The 24,796-nt window shown below is 45.0% G+C and overlaps 1 long non-coding RNA gene across 1 annotated transcript; it reads left to right on the top strand.

Moving 5' to 3' along the window:
• The first annotated feature begins 649 nt into the window (after positions 1–649).
• Positions 650–24,558, top strand: LOC119087427. The gene is made up of 5 exons (XR_005090872.1): positions 650–1,104; positions 5,378–5,461; positions 18,958–19,172; positions 22,000–22,130; positions 24,171–24,558. It is a non-coding gene; the product is annotated as an uncharacterized LOC119087427 (long non-coding RNA).
• The last annotated feature ends 238 nt before the right edge of the window (positions 24,559–24,796 follow it).

The following is a 24,796-nucleotide window of genomic DNA, read 5'->3' as shown; positions in this document are numbered from 1 at the left end:
ACATGATGCAGTGTTTGTTGAAGCGGAGAGCAGAGCCCAGCTGGGGTGAGCTGGGCTCGCTCACAGTTGCAACCAGCTTGTTTCAATTTGGGGCTGACCGATGAGTGGCGAGAATTCACGTGCTGGCTTCCCCAGGGGAAGCCACACAAACACACTCCAACCCATGTGAATGGCACAAGCTCTCTGGTGCCTTGGGGACTGAGGTTTCAACAGTCTGAGGGCCACAGGAAGTGTCCCTATAGAAAGACCATCTTCCCTTGTGCCAGCGCTGTTAGCTCCTGGGTGGGCGTGGGTTTCCTAGTCACCAAGGAGATCGGGGAAGGGAAGGGGGTTGTCTAAGTGTGTATTTCTCAGACCTCTGACTGGCAGCTGTTTCTGGAAGTTTAATAAACCCTCCAGGAGCTGGCTGAGGTGCCATGCTGGCAACTGCCTTACAATTCTGAACACCTACTATGCATGAAATATTTTGCTTGGTGCTTTCCTTCATGGCTTGCTTAAGAGGCAGGTGGTAGAGGAAGAACTAGGCTGCCTGCCAAGGGCTTACATTGTTCCAAAATAAAAGACAAATTGAAGTTGAAAAAGTCACAGGGGTGAGGTTTAAGGAGACTCCTTGGAAACTTGTGGCTTCAAACAGGATGCATGGTTATCTTCCTGAGTCCTTCGGAAGGGTGGAACAAACGTCCAAACAGATAAACCGCAAGCAGGGGCTTCCTTTCTCTCGCACCCTTTTCTGCCCGTATCTCTCTCCTTCTGTCTCTCCACTTCCTAGCTCTTAACAGATACAGTGACCTTAAGGACAATGAAAAGGTTTGCTCATCCTGGGACGCTGACCCATCATTCCCCATCTGCTGACTAGCACAGAGGCAGGAGACCATGGACCCTTGGGGAACCCATGGAAGATGATGGGGAATTTGAGGCTGTTAGCATCAGAGCACGGGTCCCAGAAGCCCTAACAAGCTAAGCTCATTACCTCTCTTCAATCGGCCACTTAAACAGATAATAGTGAAAAGCAGAGGAAGGAAGAGGAGCAAAGAGGGCCTCATGTTCCCCTGAGGTCCACATCTGGGAGCCCGACGTGAAGCTGGGTTGAAGAAGAGGGCAAAGGTATGTAAAACCAGATGGCTGCTGTTGGGTACGGTCTTCCCACCATCATCGTCTTGGCTTCAACCTCGCCTATGAGGCGATCGTCAAGTGGTCAGTATTAATCTCTTTCTGAGCAATGAGCTCCCCAGTCTGTCCGGAAACAGGCTCCTAGCCTTTACCTCCTCCCAGCATGAGAATCCTGGCTAAATTCCAACTTCCTGGGACCATGGTTTCCATAGTCTGATAGGCACAGAAAGTGGCACAGGTGCCTCTTTGGGAACGTCTTCCTTTGCGCCCGGACTGTTAACCGTTGCAAGTAGACAAATGACGAGAGCACCCTTCCATGCCAGGTTTAAAATATCAGAACCGTGCATCTTAGTCCTTGTCCCACTGTGCTCAGCTTTGTAAGCTTGGGCTGGTGGCTGGTGTCCTCAGCGTTTCTGTCTGCAAATGGGGCGTAGCGACCCCTAACCTGGAGTTGTGGCAAGGATGACATGGGGAGATGTGGATCACATGGGCACTGACTGATGTATGCCAATCGCTGAGGATTCCATGACTCCATGTGTGCTTTGCCAGCCAGCTGGGTTAGCTACCTCATCCAGCCTTTACCACAACTTTCCCAAGTGTGGCCGCTGCAGGTGCTCCAAGCTCCTGGAGTCTCCTTCCCCGGCTCCCTGGGTCGTGCAGAAAGCTCTCTGGCCACCAGGCAGAACAACCTTCTTCATTAATGAGGTGTTTCATTTTACTGCCAGCCCCTTGTCCCCTCCCCTTTCCCCAGAGATCTGGCAGAGCCTCCAATAAATTGTGTTTCAAGGAAAGAAATAGAAAAAGACAGTGAGTGGCTTCCAGGTTGGGGACTGCAAAGTTTCTCTGGTCAGGGAAAACAATTCCGCCATTGTCTTCATTAATGGCACTTCCCGGGGAGGCAGCTGTGGGCTTCTCTCTCCAGATTCTTTTCTTCCCTTTCCCTGTGGTCAGTAGCAGTTTCATTCTCACACGGACCATTCCTTATTCCCACAAAGGAAATGAAAGTTTGCTTTGGGGCTTAGAATAGGGATGTGGCAGGGGTTCGTCTAAAAAGTGGGGCTGAGGAACAAGGCCTCCTGCCAAGTAGATTAAGGGTCTCCTCCCGGTGAGCAAGCGGGGGCTTGGTGGACTCTGCTCCGGCATCTCAGAAAGAGCCGGGACACTGAGTCCGGACTGAGGAGCACAGCTTACTGCAGTTTACAGCAATGCAGGCCTAGGAAGCTCAGCTCTTGCTCTCAGGCTGAGTGTTTCACTGTCCTTTGGCAAGGAGGAAGGAGATGTAGCTGGTGGTAACTTTGAGCATAGCTTTAGGGGCACAGATGAGCACAGCTCTTGTGCTCATAGGTAAGCCCTAGGGAAACCAGGAATGTTAAACACACAGGGTTGTCTCTTCAAAGGGAGATGCATAGCCTGTTTCCTGTCCTGAAGACCGGGAGCAGAGGTGGTTAATAGCCTGGTGACTTTTGTCCTATTTGTATGATGGAGACCAAACCAGGTCCTTCCCAGACCCTTAGGATGTCACAGGTAGTCAATCTATAGAACCCACCTTTCTGGAAGATGTTATGTGTACTTTACAAAGAGTTTTGATGTAGTCATGTCTTAAGCTTTATTGTAAACATGAAATTGTGTGTACAATATTAATTATCATTAGAAATTTTTTTTCACTAAGTTGTGATGGGCTTAAATATGCCTACAATAAACTGCTTGGTGTCAGACTCTTGAAGTTTGAACCAACACTGTCTACTGAATCCGGCTGAAAAGGACTACTTTCTTATCTCACATGAATCATTACTCTGCTAACCTTGGTGATTGCAGAGACCTCCACACATGGCCCCAGAGGGACAAATATTTTATAGTCCTTCCAGCTAACTTGAGGTTTGTCAAGTTACTTAACTTTTAGACAATTCCATAGTAGACAATTATTTGTTCTGAACACCCATCTCAATTTCAGGGAAGGACTGGCACTCTCAAGATAGCTGTGAACCATGGCACAGGTACTCTGTGGAATATGGCATATTCCTCCTGCCAATTACAGCTCTCCTCATCTAAACTTCAGATCTCACATCAAATGTCATCTGTTTCACAGGCATTGTCCAACATATATATTTTTGTTTGATTTTCTGTGGTTGGCTGCTCACCATTGGGCAGGAAAGGGATTGGTAGGTGAAGAATGAATTCATCCTTCAGACCAGTGTACAAAGAAAATAGGCTTATTTAGTACAATGCAAAGGGCTGTGGGCTGGGCAGTAACAAGAGTACCCGTAGCTCACATATTCTTTGTAGGACATAGTTACCATTTTTTCTTAGATGCTCAGAGCTTTAACTCCCTAACAGCATAGCTCATCAATCTCAAGAGAAAGCAGAGTTGTCTCCCACCAGAAGAGCTCCAAAGACAATCTCTAGGAGAGAGTGTGTATATTTTATTCAGAAGCTAGCAGGGGTTGGGGCAGCTGAAGATGGCGGCTTCCGTAGCGACAGCCTTGCTCATTCCAACAACGGGCTGCAAAGGCATCATTGGATTAGGGCCTCCATTATTCCTGGTGACATGTGTTTGATCCCTGATCTCATTGAGGTTGCTCCACTGGTCTCAGTTCTTTGCCCGGTTGTGTGACCCTAACCTTTATTCACACAGCACCTGACTCATAGGAGGTTTGAATGTGTTGACTTCCTACTGTCTTTCATAAATTTTTACAGCTGGCTGTGTTGGTTCAAAGGAGCATCAGGCAGTCAAGTAATGGTCTTGACTTCAGTTAGATGGTGTGTGTGTGTATGTGTGTGTGTGTTCCCTCGGAAGCGAGGACCTGCCAGTCATTACAGCTACAATTTTCAGGGTAGGAGTAAAATTTTTGTGAATGGGTTGCTATAGGATAGGATGAATGAAGTTCCTCTCAATGTTGGTCTCACTCCGAAGAATTCTGGCAATAGGAAAATCAAACATCAAATGTGAACTGGTAATTCAGAACACATACTTGCATTTTGTAGCATAGTACCCCAACCTAGTAAGAACTGTCATCTAGCAAGCACATGTTTCTGAGTCTTTAGCTCATCCCACCATTCTGGTAGACTGCTCCTGAATGATGGTTTCATGCTACGACTCGTCAAGGTTGACCATGAGCTCATTGTTTGACTTCTTTCTGGTTAAATGGGTTTCTTGGTCAAAGGCAGAGTGTGAGGGAGCCATGGGGAATACAGTATTATTTTATCTATAGCTGGTGTGTGTGCTGACCAGTTTTATATCAGCTTGATGCAGCTGGAGTCATCAAGGTAGAAGGAACATCAATTGAGAAAATGCCTCCATCAGATCAGCCTATAAGCAAAGCAGTGTGACATTTTCTTGATTAATGATTGTATGTGGTGCCACAGTTAGGCAGGCAGGTAATCCTGGGCAAGCTGAGTGAGCCATGGAGAGCAAGTCAGCAAGTGCAGTACTCCTCCACGGTCTCTGCTTCAGTTCCTGCTTCCAGGTTCTTGTTCTTCAGTCCCTGCCTTGGCTTCCCTCAGTGATGGTCTGTGATAGGGATGCATAAGGGAACTAAACCCTTCCTTCTCCAAGGTGCTTTTTGTCATGGCCTTTATTTCAACAATAGGAAGCAAACTAAGACAGTGGAATTGTCAGAAACATTGTAGGCAAAGAAGTCAACCCAAAATACATGATGAAATCTGATCCGGTGGGATAGTGATTATTTGCCCCTACAGGATTCAGGGTTCTGTTGAGACCAGTGGCTAATTGTGCTCCCTGTGAGTGCTGTGTACCATGGAGCCAGCATTGATCATTGTTGGTGTGGGTTGGACAATACTCAGCTGTGCATTCAGTCTCACCTAAACGTATCTGCCACAACATTGTTGACCTCCCTCTGTACAGCCATGACTGTTTTGTTCCTGACCCTGTTGAGTGAGCATGATTGGGGAAGTAAGATGAAGCAGGACACTCTGATCATCTGGGTGTTGTGTTGTAGTGGGTGATTTGTTTGTGAACTTCTGCACAAACACAAATAGCTTTGTGCTCTGTGTCCAACTTTCTGAAAGATCCTCTACCACATCTCCTCCATAGGGTTTGTCCTTCAGTCTTGTTCTTTCCAAAGCCCTCCCTGTCCATATCGCCATGGATATTACTCCAGGCCTCCCCAGTCAGCTTCAAATCTCTCTCTCTCTGAAACCCAGTGGGTTAGGGCTCTAGTCTGGCTCTTCAAATGCACCAAGTTTAAGGCCTAATTAGTGGAGAATCAGAAATCCAAGTAGGGATTGATTTGTTTACTTCTCCCCACAGCTGAATTTCCCATCCCAGCTCTTGGGTTTTCATGAAAGGAAGCCAAGCACATGGAAAGCTCCAGGCAGCCCAGCGGGAGAAGAGGTGAGTCATTTACTTCTAGAGGAATTAGGTTCGGTAATGTCCCATTAATCTGGCTTCATCAGGAAATGAGCTGTGTCACCTAAGTACATTTTCCAATAACTGAAGCTTACCCTTTCATGTGCCAAAACTTGATTTAATCATCTTGGATGGAAGGCCTTCTAAAACTAATTACATGCTCCTTGCCTATTGCAGTGGGGGAGGGTGCTCACTCTCTAACCTTTTCTTGAGGACACAGGAACCATTAATTCACCGGGCTATAAATTAAGAAAAATAAGGTGCTATTTGTACCAATAATGAATTTCCCCATCGGTGCTTTGGATTTTGAGTTCTTCTGCCTTCTTTAATAATTCTATTCATCCCCCCTTCATTTCTTCATGCTTTTTGGATATTGTACGACAGCCAGCCAGGAATGGACTCTGATGTCAGAGCTACGTGCAGATTGGAGCTCTGCTCTTAGGTCCACTGGGCTCCAGTGTCTTTGTGTGTAGTGTGTGTCCAAGTGAGCTCTCACTGATTATGTCTGGAAAGACCAGGCACACAATGAAAGGGAAGCTCCGTTACGGTGGACCTCGCCTCTCATGACAGGTAACTGCTTAACAGTAAGCACTGCTTCCCAGTGAACTGGTTTGCTTCTCGCTCTGCAGCTTTTCTACGTTTCCACCCACATACCTGGTCTGCGGAGGGGCCTCTCTGAGCCGCATGGACAATCTTGCCACTGCCTTATTTGCCCTGTCCTCAGTCTCAAGGCATGTGACATGAACCTGGGTCCAGGGTGGGGACTGGACATGCCTTTCTCACCAACAAGAGGAAGCACCCCAGGTCTTCAGAGGGGAACAAAGTTTCTAGAGCAAATCTCACAGTCTGTTTTGCACATGGAGGTCCCAGGAGATGCAAGCGGTTCTGTAGACGTTGAACCTTTAAAATGCTGGCATGCCACGGTCAAGTCCTGCTTTGGACGCCCGCCCCACACTTTTCTGTGTTGAACGAGAACTGCAAAGGCCCCGTTGCTCAACTCTTGGAGAATGGAGAGAAGCTATGTCCTTATTAAACCAGTCACAAGCTCTCAGAGCTGCAAATGAAAACCATGACTCCCTCCCATGCTGCCCCCTCTCTCTGCTCCTCCACTTCCGTTAGCTCGGATGCACTCCACCCTTCATACAACGGGTAAAGCACGAACAACAAGTGGAAAATTAGGAGTGAGGGGCATGCTGGTTATTTTGCCTTAAAAAAAAAAAAAAAGGATTTAAGTCCCTAGAGCCAAAGCTAAAGCCACAGACTGACAGGGCAGGATACGCCCCTGACGGCAACCTCCTGCTGAGGATAGTAGAATGCTGATTCATCTTCTTATGAAACGAAGACCTCTCTAGAGAGAGGGGAAAGAAGGGAAGGAAAACAAGACATTTCAAGGAAAAGAAAAGGGAGGAGAAATAAGAGTGGAAACTTGCTGTCTCCCAAGCACCTAGTGTGGTGTATGTGTATGTGTACATGCATGCGTATATGTACATGTATGTGTATGTGTACATGCATGCGTATATGTACATGTATGTGTACATGCATGTGTATGTGTACATGTAAACACCGTGTTGTTTCATTTATTGTAGACAGTTTCCACTGTCCCTATTTCCATATTTCAAACTAGAATAGTCCAATTAATGTTTTCAAGTTACTGGTTGGTGTATGAAGATTTTTCTTGGCAAGCAAAAAGACATTGACGCCCACCTCTCATTCCTTACCTCTTCCCATCTTACAGAAGGCAAGAGAAAGGAAAGCAAGAAGGAAATGCTAACAGTCTTCAAACCCTCAAAGGGAGATAAGCTTGATAGCCCAGGCTACCGGAATGAACGTGGCTGTAACTTTTTTGGATATAGCACTTTACATCTTGCACATACTTCGCCCCCTTCCCCCCTTTCTTTTTCTTCCTTCTACACTGGCTGCGTTTTTGTGTTTGTTGTTTCGTCTCTGTCTCCTTCTTCACCTTCAAAATGGGTGCAACAATTTAAGTACTCCTGAGCAGAGTTGGAGGAAACCAACCCAGATGCGTGGGTTCCTTGGCTGTAGATTATTTTTAGTATCCAGTGCTCAGTGAAATTGCAACAAAGTAACTAGATTCTTTTTAGTATCCAGTGCTCAGTGAAATTGCAACAAAGTAACTCCACATCCTTCTACATTCAGTTTCTGTCTCCTCTGTGGGTACGGTTCAAATCTTCGTCATGAGTGTATCTCTGTGTCACAGGGATCTTAGCCAGATAGCCCTCACTCAGTCCACGGGTGGCTGAGAGGAGATGAGTAGAAAGAGGAAACAATATGTCAAAAGCAATAAAAAGGGAGACTAGCTGAATGGAATTGAACAGTACAAAGTCAAGTTGCAAGGCTGGTGTTGGTCTAGGCTTTGACAGGCTGTGCATGCCTGCTCTAATGGCAGACTGAGATCTGTTGTAGACTATTGTTTTAAGGTATGTTACTTTAGTTTATCTTGCATTTATTTAACTCTGTGAAGTTACTGTGCCTGTCTAAAACACCTGACAGTCTAATAAAAAGCAGAATGTCCAATAGTGAGACAGGAGAAAGGATAGGTGGAGCTGGCAGGCAGGGAGAATAAATAGAAGGAGAAATCTGGGGGAAAAAAGAAGAAAAAGTAAGAGAACAAGGAGAGGAGGATGCTAGGGGCCAGCCACACAGCCACTCAGATAGCCATGGAGTAAGAGTAAAAGTAAGATATATAGAAGTAAGAAAAGGGAAAAGCCCAGAGACAGAAGGTAGATGGGGATAATTTAAAGTTAAGAAAAGCTGGCTAGAAACAAGCCAAGCTATGGCCTGGCGTTTATAATTAAGAATAAGCCTCTGTGTGTGATTTATTTGGGAGCTGGGTGGCTAGCCCCCCAAAAGAGCCAAAGAGCACAAAAGAGCAAAAACAACAGACATCACAAGTCTTTAATTTTCAGTACAAGGATGTGTGAAGAACATCATGCTTGGGGGTCATAAGCCATGTACATGCATGATTCTCACAAGCTTTATTTATGTTTCCTTGGAAGAATTCCTATTTCTTTCACGTGACTAGCAGCACTGAAAAATCATCATGGCTTTTTGAAGGAAATTATTTGTCAGAATTCTGTCACTGGCTCTTCAAGACACAGTCTAGTTAATGCTAATCAGACAGGACTGACCGCTGCTCTTTCTTGACAAAGACAGAACATGTACACCAGAAAATTTAGAAGAGCCTAACTGATAGTCTAGTTAGATTTTGCCAAGAAATCTGGTAAATGTGCAAGATTTTGCATAAGAGCTATAGGGTCCTCTCTCTCTCTCTCTCTCTCTCTCTCTCTCTCTCTCTCTCTCCTTCCTTCCTTCCTTCCTTCCTTCTTGTATGTAGGTATTTTGCCTGCACATGTGTCTGTGTGCCATGTTCGTGTAGTGCCCATGGGACTAAAGTTATAGACAGCTGTGAGCCATCATGTTGGTGCTGAGAATTGAACTCGGGTCCTCTGCAAGAGCGGTCAGTGCTTTTAACCTCCCAGCTATCTCTTCAGGCCCTTGATCTGGTACTTTACTCTCTCCCATAATCTCTTCAGTAAGCATAGTGAGGACAATTTCCAGAGAATACAGTCACTAACATTTATGAATTCACTGGTTGCTCTGGTTACTTAACTGTCCAAGGATCTCCCTTGGTGGCCTCTGGTCTCTCATTTTAAATGCTGTAAAAAAAACTGCATTTAAGAAACATTTTGAGCTAGGCAGTGGTGGCTCATGCCTTTGATCCCAGCACTCGGGAGGCAGAGGCAGGTGGATCTTTGTGAGTTCGAGGCCAGCCTGGTCTCTAAAACGAGTTCCAGGAAAGGCACAAAGCTACACAGAAAAACCCTGTCTTGAAAAAAGAAAGAAAGAAAGAAAGAAAGAAAGAAAGAAAGAAAGAAAGAAAGAAAGAAAAATATTCTGAGATGTACCAAGGTTCTGGGTGCCCTAGAATGGGATATCCAAGTGGGAGATACGCACGTGAAGCCCGTCTTCCCAGTTGTGGAGGACTGAGGAAAAAGAAACTAATATTTAGAAACAAACATAAACCAGGATGTCTCCTGAGTCCTTGACAGAACTCATCCCCTTTAATGCCCATCTCATGCCTGGGGCATGGGTGCTGGGAGGTACCACTGGCACAAGGGAACTAAAGCAGTGCCCCACCCAATGTCATGAAAGCGGTACACATGGTCATCTTGGGTGTTGTTCCTCCCTTCCCCCAGCCATGAAACTTGCCCTTCTAGTCACTACCTCTTGTGAGGGAGCTGCCTCCTAGGAAGCGTGAAGAGAAGTTGGGACATCTTCCTGAGGGCCTGGGAGCTGAGGGACAGGAGGGGGTGGTACCCTGCCAGCCCTGCTGTTTCCTAGCAGTTGGTGTCTCCATGTTTCCTTCCATTGTTTCCTGCTGCTCCAGAGCATTCAACTTCAACACCCCCCCCCCCCCCCCGCTCCTCCCCAGATAAATGTAAGATTTTGTTTGCCTATGGGGGCAAAGGCAGTGGGACACTCCTGAGGAAATTTGCAGAGGAAGTGGGAAGTGGGATGGACCTGGTGGGTAGCAGAGACAGGAGGGACCACTCTGGGGCTCCCTGAGGCAGAAGGCAGGGAGCAGGGCAATGGCACTTCCCCCGTGATTTCATGTTTAGCTGAGTCTAATTAATAACTAACAAACAAGTCTATAATTAACTCGCTCCCCTCTTGGCCAGCCGAGGGAGTAATAGTAACCAACATTCCTTTTCAAGTCTGCAGGGTTGCGGAGAAGGTGGGAGGGAAATGGGGCTCAAGCTTAGCATGCACGGTCACAGGAGTTGGGCATAGCCTTCCCTGCTCCCTCTCCCCTGCAAACTCCATTATCTATACCAGATGTTGCATTAAAAGAAGAATTACTATACTTCAGGGCTCAAATTATATGTGCCTGATTTATTGCCCGAGTTCAGTTTTAAGTGCTACCTTGCAGAACGCTGATAAATGATGGCTTATTATTTTGCAGAGTGCCTGGGCTGATGAAGATATCAAGGACAGGAAGGGGTTAACTGCTTCGAGGCTTGAGACCCTTTGGCTGCTGTTGTTCCCCTTCTGAACATTTCACCCCATCTCCCTAACCTCCCACCATCCAACACATACAGTTTTGGTTGCTTGTATTTTGTCTCCGAAGTGATATACACAAGGCTCTGTCTTGGCTCTGCCGAGTTGCAAAGATAAAACAAAGACTTTGGAGTGCTTCATTCAAGATCTGCATTGGACCGATTTCCCCTTCCCATCATTTTCCTCTCCGTGGGCATTGCTTCAAAGCCTAGGCGATTTGGCTTCTGATTAGCTTGCCAGCATGACTTTGTATTCTTCCCTCCACACTGGCCCAACTCCATCCCATCACAGGGCTTGTCCGTACCCCAGGGCCTCATCTTGGATTCTTTTCTTTTCTCCCTTCTTTTAGCTAACTCATCCTCTTGCTCCAGTGCAAAGGACTCTTCCTGAACCTGATTTTAGCTGCCTTCTTCTATGCAGGTTTATGGTGCCCTAGACTTGTTTCTTCTGGTGCTTTCCATCATGTGTGTGTATGTTTGCCTGACTTCTCGACTGTATTTTGAGCACTGAGTCTGTAAGCTGACCCCTGGTGCCACCACTTTCATCCCAGAGCGAGACACAGATGCTGATGTTGCTATTGAATGACTCAGGGAACAGCCGGGCTGCTTGGCCCGCCCCGCTCTTCTTCCACATTGCCACCACCCTCCTTGCTCTCGATTCATTTTGCTTTGTCAAGGATGTCTTGCTGTGGTTCTGAACCTTCACAAAATCGGTGTCACTTCTAGCCTTGTGTCCTTGGGAGAGCTCCTTGAACTCCTTGTGCCCCAGTTTTTCCCACATGTAGGGTGAAGGTCACAGCAGAAGGGCCTCACATAGTGGCTGTGTGGGTTAACTTACTCTATTAGGGACCTGAAAGCTCACCTCGCTTACGGTAGCTTCTGTACAAAAGACTTAAAAGCATGTACTTGGTGGTGCTGGGGCAATAGATCAGTTGGTATGATGCCTGCCACACAAGAATGAAGACCCAAGTTTGAGTCCCTGGCACTCACACAGAAAGCCAGGCAAGGTGGCATGCATGTGGGTTACCTTGACACTTTGGGGCTGGAGACAGGTGGATGCCTGGAGTTCACTGCTCTAGTTGGATTGGTGAGCTCCAGGTTCGCTGAGAAACTTTGCCTCTGAAAATAAATCAGGGAACAATCAAGTAAGACATCTCTTATATAGAGCCAAGGGTCCAGTTTCCAAGAATTGCTTTTCTGCGTACCCTGAAGACTCCCTACTTGTCAACAACCTTCAAAAATCAAGGGTAGGTATTTCTATTGTCCTGTTGAGATGTGCTAGGTTATCTAGGTGTGGAAAGAGATGCCTTCACCCCCTTTCCATCCAGTTTTAGTAGATTATTACTAAATCCAGTTTAGTAAGGGCTGTTACAGAGTCACGAGGAAACAATGAGAGTGGGAATGAAAGAGGGGAAATGTTGAGCCCTTGTTCCATAAAGAGCACCACACATGCCTGGGAAGCAAACACTACTGTAGCTGGAGAGCTTTTCTCTCTGGGTCCTGCCAAGTCCCACCAGTCCTGGAGCCCACTTTTAAAATAAACACACAGACATTATTTAAACTGTTTGGCCATTAGTTCAGGCCTATCATTGTCTAGCTCTTACTCTTATATTTAGCCCATTTCTATTAATCTATACTTTGCCACGTGGCTAGTGGCTTACTGGTACCTTACAACTTGCTTGTCCTGGAGGCGGCTCCAGGCAGTCTCCTGCTTTGCCTTCCTGTTCCCTCAATTCTCCTCTCTGTTAGTCCTGCCTATACTTCCTGTCTGGCTACCAGCCAGTCAGTGTTTATTTATACAGAGCGATATCCACAGCACACTACGACTACTATTTCTCCTTCTCCTTCTCCTCCTCCTCCTCCTTCTTCTTCTCTTCTTCCTCCTCCTCCTCCTTCATCTCTTCCTCCTCCTCCTCTTCCTCCTTCTCCTCTTCTTTTAAATTCCCAGTAACTCTAGGAAATAGACATCATCCAGCATAAATGAGAAAAGGGACACCTTGAGAAGCTATCAAATATACGTGGCTGGTGGCTGGCAGACCTTCTAGAGATGAGGCCACTCCTTTCAGAACTGTTTTTTGCAAATTGACTTTGTTTCTCCTTCCTTTGCTCAGCATTCTAATTTCCTTTTAGTTTTGAAAATTATTATTTTATGGGTATGGGTGTTGTGCTGGCACGCATGTTTGTGTACCATTGCTTGAGGCCAGAAGGAGGCAGTGAATCCCCTGGAACTGGAGTGCCAGTCAGTTGTGAGTTGTCAGGCAGGTGCTAGGAATTGAACCAGGGTCCTCTTTAAGAGTGGGCAGCACTCTGAGTCACTAAGCTTAACCACTAACCACTAATGCATTCTAAATTTAGCCCCCTAGCATCCTAAATAATTGCTTCATCCAAATGAGCAAAACATTAACCGTTAAATGATCTTCTTTTGGGGCTGGAGAGATGGCTCAGCAGTTAAGAGTACTGACTAATCTTCCAGAGGACCCAGGTTCAATTCCCAGCACCTGACAGCTCACAACTGTCTGTAACTCTAGTTCAGGGGATCTGAGACCCTCACACAGACACATACACAGGCAAAACACCAAAGCACATAGGAATATTTTTAAAAGTCTTCCTTTAGAGTTTTAAAACTTTCAGAACATCTAAGAACCTCCAGATAATATCAAAATGTACCTCCTTTTCTTTAATTCTATGTATCAACTAACACAAAAAATGTGCAAACTGCTGTGATGCTCAATTTGTAGAAGGAAAAATAAAAAATTTTAAAAGGTGTGGGGAAACATGTTCCCTGAATAAGGAAAACCCTACTGAGCACATGGCTTTCCTGCCCAATGTCCTGAGGCATATTTGTTCCTTCCCTGTGAAAGCCCTTTCAGGTACCTGAGCTCACTAGGATGCTTTTTTGGGGGATAATAGCCTCCCCCTACCTTTCAGGTCTTGGCTCTTGAGTAAATTTGATTTCCTTCCCACCGGTTCTGTCTTCCCCCATCTTCGCTTTTGAATGGGAGCAGATGGACATTGGTGGCATAATGTTCTTTAGCCCATTCATGCCCACACTCTTGCATTTGCTACTTTTTTGGTTGTTTTCTTTACATCACATGGGGCTTACAGTGATTCTTTGACACGCATGTTGTGCTCTATTAGATTGTGAGCTACATGTGAGTTTATTTGGTGCCAACATTGTGTGTTCTACATTAGGGAATCAATATGTGTTTGCTTGATTTGGGAGCCTCTAAAACTCAGAATCAGCCCACCAGTCACTAGAGGGCATTATGGATATATAGTGGGGAATAAAATCAAGTTACAGATGATTTAACCCATTGGTCTCTTCTTCCTTCCTCCTTTCTTTCTTTCCTTTTTTCCTTCTTTGATCATTTACACATAGAAAATTACACATTTTCTAGTTCTTATTTTTAACACAATCTAGGGAAAGTCCTCCATGGAGTTCTCTAATATAGCACATAGCCCTTTACTCTGAGAGTCAGGGACGACTTCTATGAAAAGGCAACGTCTGAGATCTGGGAATGAGAAATGAATTGAAAACTGCTGAATGCAGGGCCAGGGCTGAGGGGAATGATGACTCCAGGTAGAAGGTCTCCCCGGCACAATCCCAAGGCCAAGAAAACAGAAGTGATGAGATGGAGGGACTGGAAACAGAATGCTGACAGGCTGAAGGGGATGGTGGTGGCACTGGTGGACCTTGAGAGATAGATTTAGGGCTCCAAACACTTTCTGAGATCTCCTGAAGCATTTGAGAAAAATATTCAAGTAAGTTGAAAATGGGTGTCTTAGGGTTTCTATTGCAGCAATGAAACCCCATGGCCAAAATGCAAGTTGGGGAGGAAAGGGTTTATGCTGGTGGCTGTGTCAGAGGAGCAGAGGGTGGCTTACACTTCCATGTTGCTATTCATCACCAAAAGAAGTCAGGGCAGGAACCTGGAGGCAGGAGCTCATGCAGAAGCCATGGAGGGGTGCTGCTTACTGGCTTGCTTTCCGTGGCTTGCTCAGCCTACTTTCTTATAGTACCCACGACCACCAGCCCAGGGATGAAACCACCCACAATGGGCTGGGCCCTTCCCCATCAATCATTAATTAAGAAAATGCCTTACAGCCAGATCTTATGGAGGAATTTCTCAATCGAGGTTCCCTGCTTTCAGATAAGTCTAGTTCATGTGTCAATTTGACATAAGACTAGCCAGCACAATGGGAAAGGAAAAGGATTCTTGTCATAGTTTATTTAGTGTCATGTATGTGTGTGTGTTGTGTTTTGTATATATGTTCATGTATCTGGGGTGCATTCTTGCGTGTATACGTATGCATGCTATTTTGCCTCTTAAATCATGTTAGTTATGTAGAAGACTAGAATATAGTACTTCAAAATATGATTAAGACTAGAATCTGCACTCACAAAATATCCCTCTTCAGTATAAGGATTATTTTGAGCTAGAAAAGGGGAGAATCTGCAGATACAAAAGAAGTTCTGAAAACAGAATGTGAGTTATAATATTGCAAGGAAAACTTAGATTTATAAAAGAAATTCCCATTAGTGCAGGTATCTGCCTTTCTGTGCAGGACAGAGGGACGACTTCAAATCACCTCTTCACAATGGGGAAGGTACAGATTTAAACTTGTGTAGTCAAACCTGACAGACTACTCTTGTCTCTCTCTTTCCCCTGTAACCAGCCTTGCCCACACTATCCTTTCTTTGCCTCAGGGGACAATGACAATAATATTCAAATCTGAATTCAAATCTACCCTTTTCAGATCTACTAATTTTTTAAAATCTCTCCTAAGTATGCTCGAGATGGACACTGTATTTCTCTTCTGTTTGTTCATCTCTTGTTAGTCTGTCTTTTATTACAAATCTATATTTATTACATATCTATCTACCTATGAGAATGGGAGATAGAAACTGATCAGGCAGTTTTAGGGATGGAGCCTTGAGGATGAGCAGTTCTGATTCTTGTCCTTGTTTAGAAGCTAGAAATGACCCTGCTTCTGTCCAGTCTGGATTCTGGAAATGCCAGAAATGTTTTGGGGCTCTGCTCCCTCGTCTAGTTTTGTGCTGACTTCCTTTGGCTTCTATACAACCTACATGAGCAGAGCTGGATATGAGGCTGCCACCAAACTGAGGTGTGTGAACACGTAGGGGATGGACAACTGTTGTGGAATAGTCCTTTTGTACACTGTGAAGATGTGTTGCTCTTATTGGTTAAATAAAGAGCTAAACGTCCAATAGCTAGACCAGAGGAGGTTAGGTGAGGCTTGTGGACATGGAGACAGTTCGGGGATGAAGGAGGGTGGAGTTGCCAGGAGATGCAGAGAGAAGCAAGATGAATTTGCTGGGCAAAGGTGCTGAGCCACATGGTAGTACCTAGATAAGAAATATGGGTTAATTTCAGTTGTAAGAGCTAGTTAGTAGCAAGCCTCAGCTATTGGTTGAGCATTTATAATTAATAATAAGTCTCTGTGTGGTTATTTGGGAGCTGGCTGGTGGGACTGAAAAGTTCTGCCTATGGACAACTAGACTGGCTAGCTCATCCCTGAGGCTTTAACCCAGGAAAGCCTATTAACCCATGAATGGAGACCCCCATAATGGCCCACTATTACTGGGGTCCACTGCCACTGTACAGGAGCTCTGTTTGCTTTCTTTCTCTTAAGTTCCCACATCGAATAAACTCCTTTCTAAAAGCTCACTCTCCCTGGACCTCATGAAATCCATTCATCAAACCCACAAGCAAGAACCCAGAGCCACCAGACTGTAGGAGTTTTATGTGATTATGAGCACCTGGCACTCCAACTCCAGAGTCCAGCACACTCAGGCTAGAAATCCTGTCACATGAAGGGCTCTACTTGCCCCTCTTTCCATACTAGGGATTTTAAAGGCTGGTGAGGAAATGGCTTTGTTTTTCATCTTCTCCTACAGTTCTAAGGAAGGGAGCGAAAACCTGGAAGTCAAACGGCTCCAAGGCTGTATTGATCCAGAGGTGATGGTGGCCGGAGCTGTGCAGCAGATATGCAGATGAAGACTCAGGGAGCTCAGTTAAAGTGTGACAGGATGGTCTTACTAAAAACTACAGGGAGAAAATCAAAATAAATGTAGAAAGATGGAGCTTTGCCTTACCAGGAAGCAAGAGCCTTTCCTTTGCATGGCACTGATAAACAATGTAAATTAATTAAGAACGCTGTTCAATTTACCTCGCTCTCTTTCCCTATTACTGTTCACTTCAAAGGAATCCTTCCAAGTTACTCCCTCTTCCAGTCGTCTCCTCTTGCAAGATTAACCCCCTCTATCCCAAGTGCTTTAAAGTTCTAGGAGAGACACCCGTAAATGTGTCTACATCCTTTTGACAGTCATGGTTGTAGTTTGCAAAATTAGATGTTAGCAGGGACACTGGCAGTCTGACCTGAAGAAGAATGTTGAAGAAATAGAGAGCATTTCTGCTGCTAATCTCACAGATATGAAAAGAAAGACCACTGATCCAAACTATGGCAAAGTTAAAGCCTTTTAATTCATGTGCACAGACTCTCTCTCCCTGAGGCGAGATTCAAGAGATCAGCATTGGATGTGGGGCAGACAAGCATTTTTATATTTCAGGAGAAGGTAGTTTCCAAATGGGGTCTTTGGCAGGCAAATAGGTGGGGTTACAGAAGCAGAACATAAGCATCAAGTTGGTCATAACAACCTCCTGAAACAAAGACATGGCTTCGAGGTGGTCAAAACGATGTGATCATAGCAAGGTGGCCATAACCTTGGGGGGAAAAAGGTGTGGTTGTCATTTCCCGGAATAGGCAGTACAGAACCATTTGTGGTTAAGGTTACAGGTAGGGCATAGCCCAATCCTTGAGAAGCAGATGTAATCATAAACAGGAATGAATCTAGTTTGTCTTTACTGTAAGATGGCTTTCAAGCCTGAGATAAAGGCAGGCTGCTTTGTCATCCTCTCCCCTTGTCTTATATGTCCCTGTCAAATCCTTGATAGGGTTTTAGCATTCTTAATCTGGGGGGAAACAAAATTTGTAATGAATCAATAAATGATTGATTATAGATTCCCATTCATAGATTATACCTGTTTTGTTTGTATAAAATGAAAAATCTCTGTTTTGTCCTCTTAATTAGGGTGTTTTTCTTTTATCCAATATTCCAGCCTTCTGTTGAGGGTAAGGGACTATCTATTCTCTTCTGTAACTGTTTCTCAGCTGAAATTAGGGTGCAGTTGTCAGGGCCCAGAAAGGATGGGATTTTAGTCAAAGGTTGGGAGGAGATTAGGTCGATGGGGTAGTCATCAAAAGCATATGGTTTGCTGAGCCAGCTGAAGAGACAAGGAGCAGTCACATTGATTGGCCTGGTTTACATCAGTTTTCAACAAGTCCAGGGCTATCCAGCATTGTAGGACTACTTGGGGCTGGAGTGGTGTGCTTTGGAACAGTTTGCAGCCTGCAGCTGATTTCTGCATGATGTCCACCAGCCCAGTGGAATTCTGCAAAGACTATATAGACTAGGGACAGCAGTTAAAGAACTTAAAGGAAACTTCTATATTTGGAGCTTTCTCCTTAGGAATAGACAATAGGTAGGGAATCTTAGGCTGTTGATTGACAGAAGTACTTACCTGGAGCCTGTTTGACCTGTGAATGGTGGATCTAAGTCTTACAAGTTTTTTTTTTTTTTTTTGTCTCCCTGATGCTTACATTACCATTGTCCATATTCTATACTAAAACCCATATTGTAGAAAAAGCAGCTAACAGGTATCTGTAAAACAACTGGATTAGATTCCCACCTTTGAGTCATAGCAAAAACTATGGCTTTGGGTTAAAAACCATGAGCATATCTTTTTCTCTGTTCAGAGGGTTAGATAGATTAGGTAGAAGTGTTTTGTAGCACAATGAGAAGCACTTTTAAATCTGTATTTAGAAGACAACCAAAGCTAATTTAAAATCTTGAGCTTATGACTGATAATAGCAGTCAGTACTTTACCAGTTTGTCAGAACTTCATTGATTCATGTTAAAACTTTGAACCTTTGAAATCTTAGTATAAAAATAGCGTAGAGGGGGAAATAGATGACTTATTTAGGCCTTTATATCCTTAGATGTTTATAACTTAAATTATTTTTAGACCTTTATACTTTATATAAATCTTAATTTTTTAATCCAATTATCACTAGACACATAGAAGTGGTTGATTATTAAGAGTAGTCATTGCAAAGCAAGTTTCTTTAAATAAAAGAATAGTAAAAGTTACGTTGAAACCTGTTTTGTGAGTTGATCATTCAGTGTGAAGTAAACAGTGTCTGTCTGTCAACACCGTCAGAGATCTGAGAAGAATAAATTATAGCAGAACAAATAGCCCAAATCGCCTCTGCACTAGTTAAGATGACAGAGACTTACTGCTACCTGGATGGTTGCTCTAGGCTCCCGTGGCCTTGGTGACTTCATTGTTTCATTGTGGACAGAAGTGGTCAGTGTTCGGCTGTCACATGGGGCAGTGTCACATCTTCAGCTGATGCACGGGAAAGCATAGGCCTTTAGCTGCCAAACCCAGAAGACCTGAGAAATTTTTCCTGTGGAGGAGAAACCTGAGAAAACTGGTGGTGATGTCCATGTGCTGAGTTATACAGCCTGAATGGTAAGATTCTTTATGTATAAATTTCTGATTATTAACCCTGTGTTATAAATTTTGTGTGTGGTTTATTTATTTATTTATTTATTTATTTGGTTTTTTGTGACAGGGTTTCTCTGTGTAGTTTTGGTTGGTTCCTGTCCTGGATCTTGCTCTGTAGCCCAGGCTGGCCTCGAACTCACAGAGATCCGCCTAGCTCCGCCTCCCCAGCGCTGGGATTAAAGGCGTGCGCCACCACCGCCTGGCCCTGTGTTATAAGTTTTAAGTCAACTGTTGTTACAGACTTTATAGATTTTTAACCATATCCAATAAATTTATAAATCCTGAGGTAGAGAAAGTTCATATAATAGTCATATAAATCTTGAGATAAGGTTTATATCTTTGCAAAAGTTTGTAGGCAGCTAAATGAAACCAGTAGTCTAATTTTATAGCCCTTTTACCTTGCTCTCTCTTTTTTTTTTCTTGACACAAAGTCAGGTGGATCATTTGACATAGGACAGAAACTTTCCAATTCCAGAGCCAGCTTTTCAGTAAAGCAGAACACCATAAAACGGTCTTCCAACATTGTCCATACCCAAAAGACATTTGAATCCCTGCTAACCTGAATCCAGTGACCAGAAAGCTCAGAGATAAGAAATTTTGAGCCCTGGCTATCAAAGCAGCCATGGCAAGCATTGCACAAAGCCACCCAGGGTAGCAGGCTGGGGGTGGGGGTGTCCCCGCTACCCTAGCCTAAAGGCATGGGAGCGGTGGAACTAGAGCTGGGTCCAGCTCCCACGTCTGCTCGTAGCTGGAAAAAATTAGTGGGGCACAGAAACACAAGGGACAGAGAGAAGAAAATGAAACAATAAACACAGAACAAAGGCTAGAAGACGATGGTCCAGCTTACCGGTCTTCTTATCCGTGTCACTCATCTGTTTCAGTTGTCCCGAGTCAGAACACACAAAGACAGGCCAAACACAAGACAGGACACAGAGCAAAAATGACAACAGGGACAAGGACATCAACAATTAGAGTCATCCAGAGAGTCACCAGTTTGTTTGTTTTTGTTTTTATAATAGAAAGTCCCCCCCCCCCCAACGGTCTCCCTGCACAAACCAGGCACTGGGAACCTAGCAGAGGCTGCCTAAGTGTCAGGTTTACTTGGTTCAGTTAGGCTGGGCCTATCCATCTTGGCCCTTGGTGAGGCCAAATGTCCTTCTTGGGTCTGTCCAACCTCTTGGCTCCCAGTATTGCAGAACACTCGCAGGGTTCCATGGCTTTGTTGTACTGCCTAAGTATTAAAACCCTGCCAGTGGGTGCCCAGGTGCTGGGCCTCTCCAATTTCTGTCTTGGCTTCAAGTCTCACTAGGGCACCACATCCCCAGGGTCCCAAGGTGGGTCAGAAAAAGAACTGGTGATTCTGGCCGAACTTCTAAGTAACCATATTGGCAATGCAGCATCTCACTTGTTGCCCTGGATGGGGAAATATTGGGTCTTGTCAGATCCTGCCCCGCTACATCTCCAGTTCAGGATCCCACAGAAACAGATGTCACAGAGAGTATTTATGACTTATCAGAGGGGGCCTCCACAAATGGGTGCCTGCTGCTTTCTTTTGATGCAGCCATTCACTCAGGCAGTCTGTGAAACTGAAGGCATGCCTAGGGGCCTTGGAGTATCTCCAAAGTATAGACCTCCTAGAGAGCAGCTCTTCAGTCCCAGGGGGCCAGAGGGAAGGGTCCAACTTCTGAAATCTTGATCTTGATGGGGCCTCCAAATGTTAACATAATAATCTCTTGAAACAAAGACATGATTGCCATTTCCTGGAACAGGCAGCACAGAACGATTTGTAGTTAAGGGTATAGGTGGGGTGTATCTCAATACTTGAGAAACAGATTTAATCATAAACAGGAATGAATCTAGTTTGCTTTTATGATAAGATGACTTTCAAGCCTGAGATGGAGGCAGGCTGGGTTATCATTCTATCCTCACAGACCTGAAGGGCGAACCAAGAACCAACTTCTCCAAACTAGAACCTCTTCCACTTACTGTTTCATAAAAATCTCGAGAGTGTCTCTCCCTTTGAAAGTTAGAGAATGTTTCTCTGTGAGGTCCATCGTCTCTACCGCATTTTCCCGAGGCTGAGCTGGAATAAAGCCATCTCCTCTACCAGGCTCTGGTCTCAGATTGCGGGGAATAGGCCCCTTCAGAACCCAGCATCACAACACTTAAGGAAGTAGAAAGGACAGGTGCTGATGACAAACGGAGGCTGAGGAATCAACACTGATGAACAGGCTTCTGGCTTTAGCCTGAGTAGATGTGATACTGTCTAACATCTTGATCAGGTTTGTTTTCTCCAGCAATTAAAGAATTAAAAGGCAGGGGGAAAAAAACCCACAAGTGAAATAGGTAACAGTGGATGAATCTCAAAACACTGCAAAAATGGGAGCAGGCAGCAGTTGAGGAAAGGCCTTGTGGGGGAGAGGAGAAGAGAAGCATACATACAGCTGTACACAGAGGAAAATGCTCTCTGCAAAGCAGAGACAGCCTTCGGGAAGCCAAAAACCCAGTCTCTGGGTCTTCATCTGCTAACTTAGGGATGGATTGGTTTGAAGAAAGATAGGATGGTTGATTGGACAACTGTTGTGTGACATGTCCTGATTAGGCCTTAAACTTGTTGACTCAGTCCATCAGCAGGGGGTCGGCTGGTGAGAGACAAAAGCCAACAAAGTCTTTGTTCTAAGCTGCCATGTTTTTGTTTCAAGTCAGGAGGGTGAGGAAATAGGCAGCCATCTTGGAAATCCGCTTCCTTTACTATCTAGCCATGTCCCCTCTCCCTATTTCTGCTTACCAGGGAGTCTGTCTACCTCCTAGTCTCCCAGAGAGAGGTGACATTCCGCCAGGAGTTCGATTCTGAAGCTGCTGAATTTGAACTGCTTCCGTCACATCCAGGTGAAGATACCCAGCAGGCCGCTCCATACACAGGTTAATACTTAGGAGAATGCTCTGGGTTGGCGATATGTGTGGGTGCACATATTTAGGTGTGTGTATGCACATGTTTACTTCTGTATGCATGGACATATGTGTGTGTGCCCGTGGAAGGCACAGGTTGACATCTAGTGACTCCCTCAGTTTCTCTTCCTCTTGTTTTTTGAGACAAGATTTCTCACTGAATCTGGAGCTTACCAATTCAGATAAACAGACTGGGCAGCAAGCCCCAGGAATCCTCCTGCCTCTGTCTCCTGAGATCTGTGATTACACATGCACACTGCGCCATCAGGCTTTGAAACATACACACTGCCACACTAGACTTTGAAACATACACACTGCCCCACCAGGCTTTGAAACATACACACTGCCCCACCAGGCTTTCAGGCAGAGTTTGCTTGTTTGCTTTTTATAAACAAGTGTTGAGGTGGTTATCAAAGATGTCAATTAAATAAATCAAACTGGGACTAGTGACCGAAGAGAGTGAAGCTGAGAGTTGAAAGGAGAATCTCAAGAAGCCTCAGCAATTTAAGGATAAGACCTAGCCAGGTGGTGGTGGTGCACTTTAATCCCAGCACTCTGGGAGGCAGAGCCAGGGGGATCTCTGTGAGTTCGAGGCCAGCCTGGTCTATAGAGCAAGATCCAGGACAGGCACCAAAACTACACAGAGAAACCCTGTCTCGAAAAACAAAAACAAAAACAAAAACAAACAAAAAAAAAAAAAAAAAAAAAAAGGATAATACGATAATACCCAAAAAGTGGAGTTTAAAAGAGTGGGAGAAAAAAATCCCAAGCCCATCATAGTATCCTAGGGAAGAAACTTACAGAATTTTGTTCAACAGAGGCAGAAGCTGTGGAGTTCACAGAAAACAAGGATTCAGATGTATCTATCAGTTTTAGTAAGTCACATTGCTAAGATCTATTTCTCTGAGCCTCTGGGTATCGAAACTCCATCTTAATGGCTTGAAGAAATAAATAATTGAAGTGAATGTGGCAAGTGAAGGTGACGTCACAGGAATCTTGGGTAGGAAGGAGAGGACAGATTAATGTGCACCTCTCTGGGAGTGTGGAGTCAAGCCAGCTGTTCCAAATGGCACCAGAGAGTGCGGGTCCAGGTTAACAGAAGCACAGCCAACCAAGGGGGAAGAGGCTAAAGATACGAGATGGAAAGCAGATGTGAATGCAGACAGGTTAGTGGCTGCAGACAGACGACCGTGGTTGGAGAAGTCACCAGGAGAGGCTACTCCATCCTCAGATGACAGAAACAAAACAAGAAGGAGGCTCTAAACCAGAGCAGAGAGGCTAGGTGACCGCCCAGTTGGCATAGTGCTGAATCCGAAAGCACAAGGACCGGAGTTTGAGCCGAGAAACTTGCACTGAAAAACAAAGAGAAAAATGTAACTAATTCCAGCACTGGTTCATGGAGACAGGAGGGTTCCTCGGGCCTCACTGGCCAGCCAGCCCCACCTACTTCATGAGCTCTCGGCCAGTGAGAGATCCTGCCTCAGACAACAACAAGGTGGGTGGATAGTGTCAGAGGAAGTCCATCGGATGTCCTCTGACACACAAATGCTTGCCTACACACACACACACACACACACACACACACACACACACACACACACTAAACCATAGTGGGATGAGATAATTCCCTAGGTCACTCCTGTCTGAGGCAGAAAATTAGTTCTGTCACGTCTTCGTAGTTTGTCTATTCATGTGACCATTCATCTAGACTCCATCTCCCGTGCATGAGGCTCCACTCCTCACCAGGCTCTGTGACCCAGCCGACCTGCCAATGCCATTCTATCCTCAGGTCGAAATCAGTCATTCTCTGATCATTATTTCTATTTTCCTTATAAAAATTCCAGGTCGTGGTCTTTTCCTGGTGTTTAAAGAGGCCGAATGGAGCAGTGCATGAAGGAATGTTCACTTACAGCTCTTTGGTCAACATTTGACAATTGTTTATTATTTAACTAACATGTACATTGTACCATGCGGGTCCACGGTGAGTCACAAAATATTATGTGGCACTTACAGAGCTTGCTGCCTGGCTGGGAATACGAGAGGAAGACAGGTGTTGTCACACCAAATGCCAGAATCCTAAGATTGGATCCTGGAGAGAGGAGCCTGGAGCTGGTGTCCTAAAGAGGGCTATTGGCCGGACGTCTGAGTACTCTGGTCAGTCAGAGATTACTGTGACCATCTGGACTACGGTTTTATGAGTGAGAAACCCAGAACATTCCTGTCAGAATCTTCTATACATTATATGAATTTATGAATAAATGAACATACGAGTAGATATTTTCTTACATCTTGTAAAGAATATTCACTGCCATCCATCTTTGAACTTCTATTTCCCAGAAAGTGTCAGCCTTCAGTAAGCAGTTGACCGGTGCTATGGGGTTTTGTAAATAGTGACATTAGTTTGCAGATGTTCTAATTCCAGCCTGTTTTTTCCCAGCACCAGTACTTTCTTGGGGGGAAAACCATAACTTCTCGTCTGACTGTAACAAGTACTTAAGGCAAGGCACTTGACCTTCGGGTGGCAGGAGCTATTTTCAGCTCAAGAGGCTAGTTCCTCCTCTTGGTCCTGGTTCACTGCCCTGAAGCCTGTGTGGACTGGGTTTCAGTGACTGTCAGTAGTTCAGGGCTTTACTTAGGAC

This window comes from Peromyscus leucopus, chromosome 2 (genome assembly GCF_004664715.2).
Source record: "Peromyscus leucopus breed LL Stock chromosome 2, UCI_PerLeu_2.1, whole genome shotgun sequence".
Taxonomy (NCBI): Eukaryota; Metazoa; Chordata; class Mammalia; order Rodentia; family Cricetidae; genus Peromyscus; species Peromyscus leucopus.
This window is presented reverse-complemented; position numbering and strand designations above follow the sequence as displayed.